This window comes from Lichenostomus cassidix, chromosome 21 (genome assembly GCF_008360975.1).
Source record: "Lichenostomus cassidix isolate B80296 chromosome 21, HeHo_3.0, whole genome shotgun sequence".
Classification (NCBI taxonomy): Eukaryota; Metazoa; Chordata; class Aves; order Passeriformes; family Meliphagidae; genus Lichenostomus; species Lichenostomus cassidix.
In genome coordinates this window covers 5,532,932-5,545,122 of record NC_139501.1, presented here as the reverse complement: position 1 = coordinate 5,545,122, position 12,191 = coordinate 5,532,932, and the positions used below count along the sequence as shown (strand labels likewise).

The following is a 12,191-nucleotide window of genomic DNA, read 5'->3' as shown; positions in this document are numbered from 1 at the left end:
TATAGATAAACTGACTGCCACTTTGATTATTTTCATTTTATGTTACTTGGCCTGATCTGCTACTTTGTAAGGAGTTGCTGAAATCAACACTGAACAATCAGCTTTTTTCCATGTTTCCCTGGCTCCTGAGTCTCTCACACTCTTACTGCAGAAGGACAGGGACTCCCATATGAGCAAAAGTTAATACTAATAATTTCATTTTTTCCTTCAGTGGCATTAATCCCCTTGGCTGTGGATGTCAGAGGAAGAGCACTTGACTACAGAACAGAGTTTCTATTTCATGATGTCTACAGGAGAGTCAGAACCAGTCCACGATTAACAGCTGTGTGTTTCTGCCTTTGAGACCAGCTGATCCACGTGGGAGCTTCCATGCAGCCCTGGAGCAAATCTCCTCCCCAGTTCCCAGCAGACCTCTGAACAACAGCGACCAACAGCATTCCCCAGACCCTATCTCAGGATTTTTGCAAAAGTCTCCTCTGTAACCTCTTGGAGGCGGAGCAGGAGTAACAAGGCATTTCAGAACTTCCCAAAACTACCACAGCAAGAACAGTGAGAAACAAGGTCTGAAAGATGGGCTGAGTGAGCAGCTGGTTTGCTCCCCTTAAATTGCAGCTCCCACCCTTTCTCCTCCTCCATCATGAACCAAGTGACAGCCAAGGTTGGGTTGAACACCACCATAGCTCCATCCAGTTCACTCCAGTCTCCACACTGAAGCAGAGAATCCCCAAGGCAGCCTTCACATCCTGCCCTAAGGAACTTTGGTCAAGGGCCTGGAGGGACAGAACAAGGGGCAATTGTTCCCACTGCCAGAGGGCAGAGTGAGGTAGGATTTTGGGAAGGACTTGTTCCCTGTGAGAGTGGTGAGGCCCTGGCACAGGGGTGCCTGGAGAAGCTGTGGCTGCCTCTGGATCCCTGAAGTGCCCAGGGCCAGGCTGGATGGAGCTTGGAGCAATCTGGGAGAGTGGAAGGTGTCCTTGCCCATGGGATGAACTTGAAGGGCCCTTCCAACCCAAACCAGAATCCACTGCATCCTGCCCACTTCTGAAGCCTGATGATTTTTAACAGTGCTCTCAGCCTCCAAGGGTGAGGCATATACATGGATTTGGGAGCAACCCCATGGAACTCAGCAATGCTTTGTTGCCTGAATTAAAAAACTCCACTCTGAGCCTGGCACTTACACACTTTGCAGGGTGAATAACGAGCGGCACTAATGACTCTCTGCTCATCCCCACAACCAGAAGAGCCCCATGAGATCCTGCCTTCCCCTGGTGGCCTGGGGCCTCCCAATCGCTGAATGAAACACTCCTGACCCAGCCTGCACCGGCTTCCAGGACTCAGGCTCTTCAATACCTCCTTTGAGCAGGGACAGCTGACTCTTTGGAGTCATTTGGAGTATTCTTTCTTTGGAGAGATGTGGGTGATGGTGGAGCGTTAGAAATGAATATTTGTGGCATTTGGGAAGAGAAAAAAAGAAATTTTGGGTTCTTATCCCCCCAAAAGCTTTTCAAATCCAGTAACTACTTAGTAAAAGGAGGAAACAGCAGGGTCAGATACTCCTTAAGCATCTGAATTGTGGTTCCCTACACCACTCCCTGCACAGATTTTGGCATGAGGTCATGTCAAATCATCTGTATCCCCACAGAATAAATCTCCATGTACCTATTTCCAAGGAGGTTCAGACTTTCAAAGGGAAAAAAACAATGTAAAAAGACTCCAAGAGGACAAACACCTGAAACAGAACCATGTGTATGAAAAGTAGTGTAAGAATTAGTAAGAGGGTATGAAAAAGCAAGACTGTATTTATTTCCTAGCAGAAGAACTGGAGCTGAAAACACACTGATGGAAGGGGAAATTAAGGAAGAAGATGTAAGGACCTGAACAAAAAGGAGAGTTGATCCAATTCTTTCAAAGCCCAGCAGTTGGGTGCGAATCTGGCCACTCTCAGTACAAGCCCCACAATAAAACAAAGGAGCAGCTCATCTTGTCACTCTGTGACTCATCTCCTGCGTTCCATGTCAGGGAAACAGAAAAGCTTTCTCCAAGATCAGCCTAAATAGAAGCCCATTTCCCCAGCTCCAGTGGTGTTCTCATCACCACACAAGTCAAACACACACATTTAATACGTTGGATTCTTCCTCTCCAAGGCCACCATGGGTGCATTTGCCAGATTAGCTAAGCCAGTATTAGAGGCATACAGTTAGATTTCATGGTTTTGGATAAGAAAGGCTTAAGGGACTAAAACAGGGATTGTCCCTTCCCTTGGCTGATGGACGGAGAAACTCATATAGTTTAGAGAGTCAAGACATCACACAAGTGTGGTCAAGACCTCTCCTAACTCAACTACATCAATCCTTTTCCAGCCATCCCAGAGCTGCTTCCCACCTCCACACTCTGACAACACTCCCACTACAATTAATTATCTGATTTAAGAGTTCCAGGCTGATGGTTCTGCATTACAAAAATCTCTCTTTACTCAAACCTAATCAAGCTGAGGCCAAGCACTGGCATTTTAAGTCCGGAAGCGCAGCCACGTCTGTGTCTGAGCACAGCACATGCCTGTGGAAATCACCACAAATATGCGGCGCTCCAACATCAAAGTCAGGAAAAGAAGAGCAGTAAAAAGGGTACCCAAGGTCAAAGCCAACGCCAGGGCTGCTAAAACCGAGATTTTTATTAGAAGAAACCTTCCTGAAAGACATGCAGAGGAAGGTGGCAGATTTCCTCCCAACATAAAGAAACCCAAGATCAGAAAACCTGCATTTCGGCAGCTGGAAAGAAGCCATTGGGTGATTTGTGCCACAGGTGATGCCGAAACACGCTGTGGTTTGGGTGGCTTTGGGGGCAGGGGAGATTAGAAGAGCCTTCCTTGCTTCAGTCAGGGCTAACTGTGCCAAAACCCAGTTCATTTGGTCCAGCTCTGAGGTCTAAACCCTCTATCACTGAACCAAGAAGCGTTTCACTCACTGAAGACACAAAGGAAACAACTTATTTTTACTTTGTTGGGTAAGTTTGGGCATAAATTTTAAAGAAATTGTTAGAAAGGACAATTTGAGTACTGCCTCATGGACATGTTCCACACTTTTAAAGCAAAGCAAAAGCCCCAAGGCCTTCAGATTAATTTCCCTTTTGATTTACCAGCCCCTACATTTATTAGCCTTCTGGACACGTGGTGAGGCTCATCCTTTGTACAGGAAATTGGAAGGAATTCAGACAAGGCTTTAGTTAAAGTTCACACTCCCCCTATTGGGCTCCACTGCCACACAGGGATTTTACCCCAGGCACTGACTTCCAAAGCTAAAAAACCTCCAAAAACCTAGAACCAGAGCCTCTGACAAAAATAACAGAATTAAGACGATGCTTGCCAAGGCATGAGGACTGTTTGCATTGTGTGGTCGACCAGTTGTAAAGTTGTTTCTGGATAAAGTAACCCCTACTAAGTAATTATGTAAATATTAGCATCTTTTTTGGTCACAGAATCCCAGAAGGGCATGGGTTGGAAGGGCTCTAAAAGCTTATCCTGTTCCACCCTCTACCACAGGCAGGGACACCTTCCACTATCCCAGGTTGCTCCAAGCCCTGTCCAACCTGGCCTTGGACATTTCCAGGGATGGGGAGTTCACTCCACGATAGACTACACTACAATCAGACAGATGGCAATCCCTCCAGACAGGTGGCAAAGAAACACCAACCTAGGGGATTCTCCCACCTTCCATCCCTGCGCTGCTGTGTCTATCTGAAGTCGGTTTAATTTAAGACTATGTATCTTCAAGCCTTCAAATCCTTACAACTAAGTGCACAGAAGGGCAGGTACTTTTTATCGGCGAGACTTGAGCTGGCTGGGGGGCAGTGATGAACAGTGGTGTCTGGGGTTACTTTTTCCAGCTTGAAACTGTGTGCTCAGCAGCCATCTATTAAAAAGTTTAAGTCATTCTCCATCTTGGGGAAAAAAAATCTGCTGTGCTCTCCTGACAAGGATTTCTTCCATTACTCGCTCAGGCCCCTCTATGTATCTGAATGCTGGTTTTCTACCTGTCAGATATTCCCTACAGAGGGTTCTGTTATCCTTTAAAAGGTGCAGAGATACAGCCTCACTTCACCCAGCTCCCCAGTTCATGTTCCAGTCAGGGAGATGGTAACCAAAGACAGCACAGCTTTACATGCTATTAAAAATTGATTCAGAATACAAAAAAACCAACTATTTCTAGAAAAAACACTTGCTTTGAATCCTGCAACAGCCTTTGTGGTCATCTCTCAACTGCTGACACTACCTCATTTGCACAATTAAACTCATCCCTGTCCTGTTCTCCCAGTTTGTTTCACCCAACAGAGCATCTGACTTTGGGGCACAACCCTCCCAAAACCTGCCTGCCCTTCACGATAAGAAACAACCATTCCCCCTCCATCCTCCCCCCCCAGCAGCATTTACATTTATTTTTGTATGCCTGCTACGCACCAGTGCTCTCCATCAGCTGCTTCCTAACAGTTTATTTCCAGGAATTAATTCCACAGTGATGTTTCTTAACAATTAGAGAGCACCTACCAGCACCTTTCATGTTTATTAACATGGAATTGGAAAAGTAACGTTGCTTTTGGTCATCTCTATGCACTGGTAGGAAATGCTGACCTAGGAGATTCTCCCACCATCCACCCCCGTGTTGCTGTATCTATCTGAAGTCGTTTTGATTTATTTAAGACTATGGATCTTCAAGTCCTTAAAAACCACAACTCCCTCACACAACACATAATCTGGGGCGATGCCGAGCGAGTTCCCAACTGTTGCACAGCACCCCCCAACTCAGCGCTGCCACTTAGCAAAGCAGCTGTTTTAATAAGCGCTTACATCTTTAGCTGCCTAATGCAATAACAAAATTAAACAGGACAACATGGAGCCTAATCCAGCTGGGGCGGGGGAAAGCCAGTTAGTGTTCCCAGACGCTGGGACGAGGTGCCAGGCTCCACGCGCGCAGGCGCCGCTGCTGCCACGCTCCGCTCGGGCGCGGATTTGCCAGGATCTGTTTACACGATCCACTTTTCCCTGCGAAAGGCATGAAAGAAAATACTCTGCGGAGAATCTAAGAGGCAACACGTTCTCTCCGCAGCTTTTTGCAACTTTTCCTGCGAACTGAGCAAACAAAATGAATTCAGAACTATCAGTGCTGCTCCGGAGCTGCATTAACAATGAGTGTGAGGCTGCCCGGAGAGAAAGGGGGAACTGAGCGCATTAACAAAAGCCCAGAGCGCGCTGGCTGTGGCGAAAGCCGGAGCCTGAAAGGCTCCTTTGTCTCTCTGGTCAATGCAAGCCCATTCAGCGGCCGATAGACAGCAGAAAGAAAGTGAGGGTGGGAGGAAAAAGAGTCCTGTCTCTTTAGGGGACGTCTCCTCAGCTGCCAGGCTGCGAGGCAGAGCAGGGACTCGCATGGACACAGAGCAGTGTTCCAGGCGCCCCTAACCCCGGCATTGTGCAGAACAAATGCCCACTGAGGACATGCTCTGCTCACACCCAACCTTCCTCAACCAAGGGACACACATTCCACGAACTGGACATCTAGTCTCCAAAGAGCCTCCAAGTGCAGTATAAATAGTAAGCGATAGAAAATAACCCCCTATTTCTGAGTCTGCTGGCTTTTCTGCAATCCCTTGCTCCCAACAATGAGCTATTGTTCCACTCCTGGGACTGAGGAAATGTTTGTGTTCCTTCTCTGAGTCCTTTACATTTAGAGACCTGCTCCTCATTTTAACATCATTCCCCGCCATGCTACCAAGCACCCAGCCTTTCACAGTTCAAGAGAAAACACATCCAATATTGACTCCGCCAAACAAAACTAACACCCCCTTCCTCATTTTCTTAGTGCTACTATAAAATTCAGCAGAGCTCAACAGCAAACCAAAGCATCTAGAAATTACCAAAGTCAGTACTGGTGTCCCATTTAACATGGACACACATGACCACCAGTCTGAAATGCAGAGTGATAAAGGTGAGCGCCACCTCTCCAAGGGTCTGGTGCTTGCTGGGGGTGTTTCTCTTCACAGAAGTTGAAATAGGGGTACACACACTCCTCGCCTGGGCCACGCAGCCACCAGCACCAGGAGTATCCATGAGGCAGTATCCTTCACATGGTGGAAGATGTGGGCATCATGAACCTTCTTGTGACCCGCATGTCCCACGGAACACAAATACTCTGCTGTAAAACCCAAAGCCATGAATTCACACTGGGCTGCTCCTCTTCTCTCCCAATCTGCGCTCTTGTTGCATACTGGAGCCTCTGGGCAAGAAGCAAAGTTTGAACCCACTGTGCCTTAGGAGAGCCAAGGTTTTGATGCAAACACAGACTCTAGGAAGAGATTTCTGCTGCAAGTCTCACCCATGCACAAAAGAAACACTTAAGTGAGCAAAACCAACGTGTCTATTTCCTTTAACATCTCTCCTTCTCTGGGCACCAGTGATCCTGCCCTAACCAGGGAGCTCCTGCATGCTTCACACACATACATACACACTGGCTTCAAAGGAAACTGACTCCATTTTCCTTCAGCAGCCTGACTTGGGATAACCACACAAAAGGCAAAGTTCGCTAAATCCCATCCTTTTGCACTGCCCCATGAGTTAATCCATATGCTGCGTTTAAACACTTCACTTTCAGGGACTCCACATCTGTTTTTGGAGATGGCTGAGGGGCAAAGTATTTCTTTATAAAGAAATACAAAGAAGCAAGCTAATTTATTTGCTTAAAAAGTAAGGGTTTCTTAATTGCAATCACAGCAACAGCTTCTGCAAGAACAGCTTGTAAAGATAAAAACTTTTTTCTCCCTCTGTTGTAGCTGGACTAAAAAGCAGGAAAACCCCACTGTAACGAGAGTTTTAATTAAACTGATTGATAGCCCATTCCAGAAGTGCTCAAACAACCGCAGCTCCCACATGATGCCATTTCCTTTTGGGATTTTTTAATACAGAAAGGACTCCTACTCTTCACCATTGAGATAAAGATCTTTTTAGAGGTGCTGATCTGTTGCTTCATTGGAAAATGGAGGAAGGTCTCATTAAAAACAGCCAGCTGTGCAAAAAATGTTACTATTCTCCAGGCATCCAGAGGGGGAATCCATTTGGAGGGACCAAGCCCAGAGCCATATCTGAACATACCCCTGGCAGCACAAAGAGGCATTTCAAACGCACACACACACACAGACACACACACTCTCTCTCCCTCTCTCTCTCACACTCCTGCCACTCTCTCCTCCTCCACTGCAGGAATATTTTTTGCCTGCTTTGTTTCCTCACAGGTGGGGAATGGCAACATCGAGCGGGCAGCTTGTAGACAGGGGAAGAGGAACTTAAAAAGCAAGTCCCTTGTACAGCAAACAGCAGAGGACCTGTGGCTACTGCAAAAGTGGGAATTTACAGCTGCTCTTGCATCACATCTTTTCCTTCATTTTTTTTTAATGTCAGGTCCAACACTCTCAGATCCAACTATCAGAACACCCTTAAATGTGAGAAAGAATAAAGCAGATAAAAAAAAAAGTTATTCTAGGGGGTAAAAGAAAGCGATTCCTGTGGTTGTCTTGTGCAGGGCTAGGAGTTGGACTTGATAATCCTTCTGAGTCCCTTCCAACTCAGGATATTCCATGATTCTACAATCTGGCACGAAATCAAGTAATTCTTTGTGCACTCAAAACTCCAGTGAAGGCAGCAGCTGCTACAATACACAAGCTTGAAAGCAAAGTCCAAAGAAACATGGAAAATAAAGAAGAAACAAAGATAAAGTCCCTAAAACACCTATTTCTGACTGGCAATGCCTTGGGCTTCCACTGGCAACTCTGGCATGATGAACAGCGATGGGATATAAATAGGAATTCCTTTTCGCCTTTCTAAGGTAGAGCTGCTGTGCTGGTCATTGAGAATAAACCTGAGCAGAGTAAGCTGTATTTATTTCTATTTCAAATCACAACATGCACCTCACAGCATTAAATAACAACTCCTTACTCCAAAGCTTTAGTGTCTGCACCATAGATAAGAGAACATCAATAATCCGCAGCAAAGTACACCCTGTTTCCAGATAAAGCAAGATGTATTTGTTCTATTTAATTCTGCTTTGTACAGTCCAGATAACACACATTTTGAGATGCAATTATGGAATGCCAACATTTAAAATCAATCTATGAAAAAAGTTACTCAATAAAACAATCAAGGGGAAAAAAAGCAGTTCTCAAATATGCTATTACATGGTGCAGGAAAGCTACAAGATGCTGCTTACATCTGAATATTCATGTGGAACAAAATAAGACCTAAGGAAAGCCAGACAAAAACCTCATTAAGGTTATTAGGGCCACTAGAAGAGCTTCAAGTGTAGCTGCCACTGAGCAGGTGGATTTAAGTCCCAACTGTTGGGCTCTTTGCTGCTTTCCGTGCAAATGCTCCAGCCTCAACACTCCACAGATAAACAGGCTTAAATGGACAAGCAATGCAAGCAAAACATATCAACCAAGTGAGCTTCTTCAAAGCATCATCTGTAGAGGTTTCCTGTTTCATGTTCTTTGCTTTTACTGAGTGGTAAACTGCAAAGAGGACGATGTGTGTTTTGGGTATAGAGATACTACACTCTGTTCACTGATCTTGCAGCATTTCGCAGCTGCCTGAGTCAGCTCTGAGATTGGGATGATGTTAAAATATTGTCCTGTCCCCTGGCACCATGCAAACTAACCCCAGAAACTGTGCTTTTCTCATGGAAATGAAAGCCTGCCCTCTGATTCTACCTGCTCCTAAAGCTTACAACAGGCAGCACCTGAGGTCTCTCTTGAGGACTTTCTCTCATGGGTAACTTCATATCCTGACTGCTCCCACACTGTGATAACGCTGACCCAGAAACCAAAACCTACAAATGGACATCCTGGGCACAGCGAAGACAAGCCCAGCCTGGGAATAATGCACAAAAAAGTCACAATTCCAGCTGACAGATGAACAGCTCCTTGCTTGAGGGCACCATGTGATGAACCATGCGAGCTTTGGCCTTTTCTGTCCACTGACACTGAAGGTTGTGAAGGGAAATTGATATTATTACTAGACAAAACCAAAATGACAATAGCATGCAACACCTGCAGCTGATCTTTACTTTTCAGTCCCTGGAAAGACTGTTTCATTGCAATTCCCTTGAATCTAAGCGAGACAGCTGTTCTGATTCTTTCTGCAGCCAGAACGTGTCAAGAAAGTGAGGAAGCTCCTTTAAGATAATCCTGATTCATTCACCTCCCATACAAGTGACACCACTTTCTTCCACTCAATCCATCTGCAACCTGGCTTCTCTGGAAAAGCAAGGAACAGCAAACAGCCTTGGCTGCTGCACAGCACCACAGACTCGTTTGTGTTGAGAGGGACCTTAAAGACCACCCAGTCCCAACCCTCTGCCAGGGGCAGGGATGTTACTCCCCACGCTGTGCTTCAACCCTTCCTGGCCTATCACTGTCTCTCAGGCTTTAATCCAGATAAACTTCCTGATTTCCTGAGCTGAAGATAGAAAGTTACAGCAAAGAAATAGCTTTGGTCTCACCTTTGGGCAAGAGAAACCCAGCCAAACCTCAGCTACACCACACGTCCCCTACGAGATGGCAATGAATGGCTCTGCAGCACTCCATGGAGAGGGCCAAGACCTTGAGCTGGACAAGACCCATTTCCCTTGAGGCATCCACCGAAAAACCAACATGGACAAAAAGCTCAGGACCTCACACTGCGACACAAGTGGCAATGAGGGCAGTCCCTAAACTAAGTGATAAGGAGATGAGGTTTAGTGCCTCACCAAATGTTTCTGAGAACCATGGAATATCCTGAGCTGGAAGGAACCCACAGGATCATCCCCTGGCCCTGCACAGACAACCAGCAATCCCACCCTGTGCCTCAAAGCACTGTCCAAATTCTCCTGGAGCTCTGGCAGCCTTGGGGCCATGACCATTCCCTGGGGAGCCTGTTCAGTGCCCCAGCACCCTCTGGGGGAAGAGCCTTTTCCTGATATCCAACCTAACTCTCCCCTGGCACAGCTCCAGCCATTCCCTCAGTCCTGTCCCTGGTCACCAGAGCAGACACTGGAGCTGTGCCCCCGCTGCCCCATGGGAGGAAGCCGAATACAAAAGGAAATGAAGTCCCTTCCATCGCTACCAGCTTGATAATTTTACTGATGTATCTGAGCTGTATTTTGGGTGACAACCCTCAGTGCCACAGTGGAATCCCCTTGCTCTGATTTGCCAAGCTTTGTCACAACACGTTTACTATGGGATGTGTTAATGGGGTGAAGCTGCAAGTACCAAATGAGCAGATCCACTCTGTCCAACAGCATTTGGATCAGTCTGCCTTCAGAGCCATGGTATAGACAACCTGGGGAGCAGCACAACCCAATCCCCACCTAAAAATAACTGCATTCCAGGAACGACAGTCAATTCTAACTCCATTACTCAATCTTGATTAAATCTAACGTTCAGTATATTTCTTAATCAACTCGCCTCAAGTGACTACCTTAAGGTTAATCCCTCAAAGCTTTTTTCAGGGGAGAGAAGATTCTTCCACAGTCTGAACACACCAAGGAGCAGGTAGAACATGAAAATGATTATTCACAAAGCTTGTTCTTTCCAAAAATATTTGGCAAAGCACTGGGGTTTTTTCTGTCTGTTTCATATAAACACAATGTAAAACGAAGTTAAAACAAAGTCTCAAAAATGCCCTTCAGCATTTAAAAAGCATTCAGACTCAGAGGGAAGGAAGCATCTTGAACAAGGCATTTCACAGCATGGTGCAGCAAAGAAAAAAGTCCTTTGGATACCATTACCTGAGTTTATTTTTGCGATTAACTACAACAGAAGGGAAAAGAAATCCAGTACCTGACAGAGATATCTTTACACTGTTTCCCTCGATGAAGTTCTCCTAGAGCAGCCTCTGGTTTCCAAGCATTTGGTAAGTGTTAGAAACCATATTTATGTATGGAACAGTTCAGCAAGGAAACGGGATGCCAGCTCCCAGACCCTCAAGCACACATGGAGGCACCTCCACACACAGCAAACCTCCCTCCAGAGAGGATGGAATGCAAAGGGGCTGCCAAAAACCCTCCAGCTGCTGCTCAGGAAGGCATTTCTGCCCCAGCTGATAACACCCCTCACAAAGCCAACCACACCCACCCCTGGCCTGGCAGCTCAAAAGTGCTCCCTGACCTGCAACAGTAAAGTAATTCTTGCTTGAAACACTTAAACATGGAAGTGAACGGAATCACAGAATCCCAGGATGGTTTGGGTTGGAAGGAACCTTAGAGCTCATCTCATTCCACCCTCTGCCATGGGCAGGGACACCTTCCACTATCCCACGTTGCTCCAAGCGCCGTCCAACCTGGCCTTGGACACTTCCCACTTCCAGGGCTGGGCAGCCACAGCTTCTCTGGACATTACAGAAGGGTTGGGAGAAGAAGAGATGTACTGGGAAAAATCCAGGTGGTCAGAAGCATCGCTCCCAGAGGAGGAATCTTCAGAGTGAAGAAACTACATTGTTCAAGAAATGAGGGAAAACCAGGAATCTCTAACAGGAGACATGCATTCAAAGAAAAACATCACACCCACGAAATTCCCAAGCAGTGGCCAAGAAGATCCAGGGGAGGACAGAGGCAAATCTGACACGAGGCAATGTCAGAGCCAGAACTTGTGATGACTGTTTCATTTTCCTTTATTGCATTTTCAAGCAGAAAAAAAAGAGTACCAGTAGTAGTCTCACACTGAACAGCAGCTACACAAGGTTAAGACTGAGCAAACCTCCTGGTAAATACTGTAAAAATATCCAAAGCAGGGCTCTGAGCAAGCTGGCCTGATGGAGATGACAAGGAGTGACTGGGAGGAGATAGCCAGAGAGAACAAGGCTTTGATCTCCTGTCTGGCCAGACACACACCAGCCCACTCCTTTCTGGAGTTACTTTGGGTTTCGTCTATTCCAAAAGGAACAGGAATGGTTCTTCAGCTGTTCTCTGCACCTCTGGCTGCATCAGATGCTTGTGCACATCTAGACTGGCAGAAAAAAGAGGTTTTCTAATATAATGCCACAGTTCAGACAACAGAGCTGAAGCCACACCCATCTTCCACCTTTCCCATTCTGAAATGCAACTGCAGATACAAGTTATTTTCAAATACTCCTGTATTTCAATCATTGAGCTTAAAACAATTCACATCAAATAGCCAAA

The 12,191-nt window shown here is 46.2% G+C and overlaps 1 protein-coding gene across 18 annotated transcripts in view; it reads right to left on the bottom strand.

Moving 5' to 3' along the window:
• EIF4G3 (eukaryotic translation initiation factor 4 gamma 3) overlaps window positions 1–12,191 on the bottom strand; it is a 140,119-nt gene that overhangs the window by 116,235 nt on the left and 11,693 nt on the right. The window lies entirely within an intron of this gene.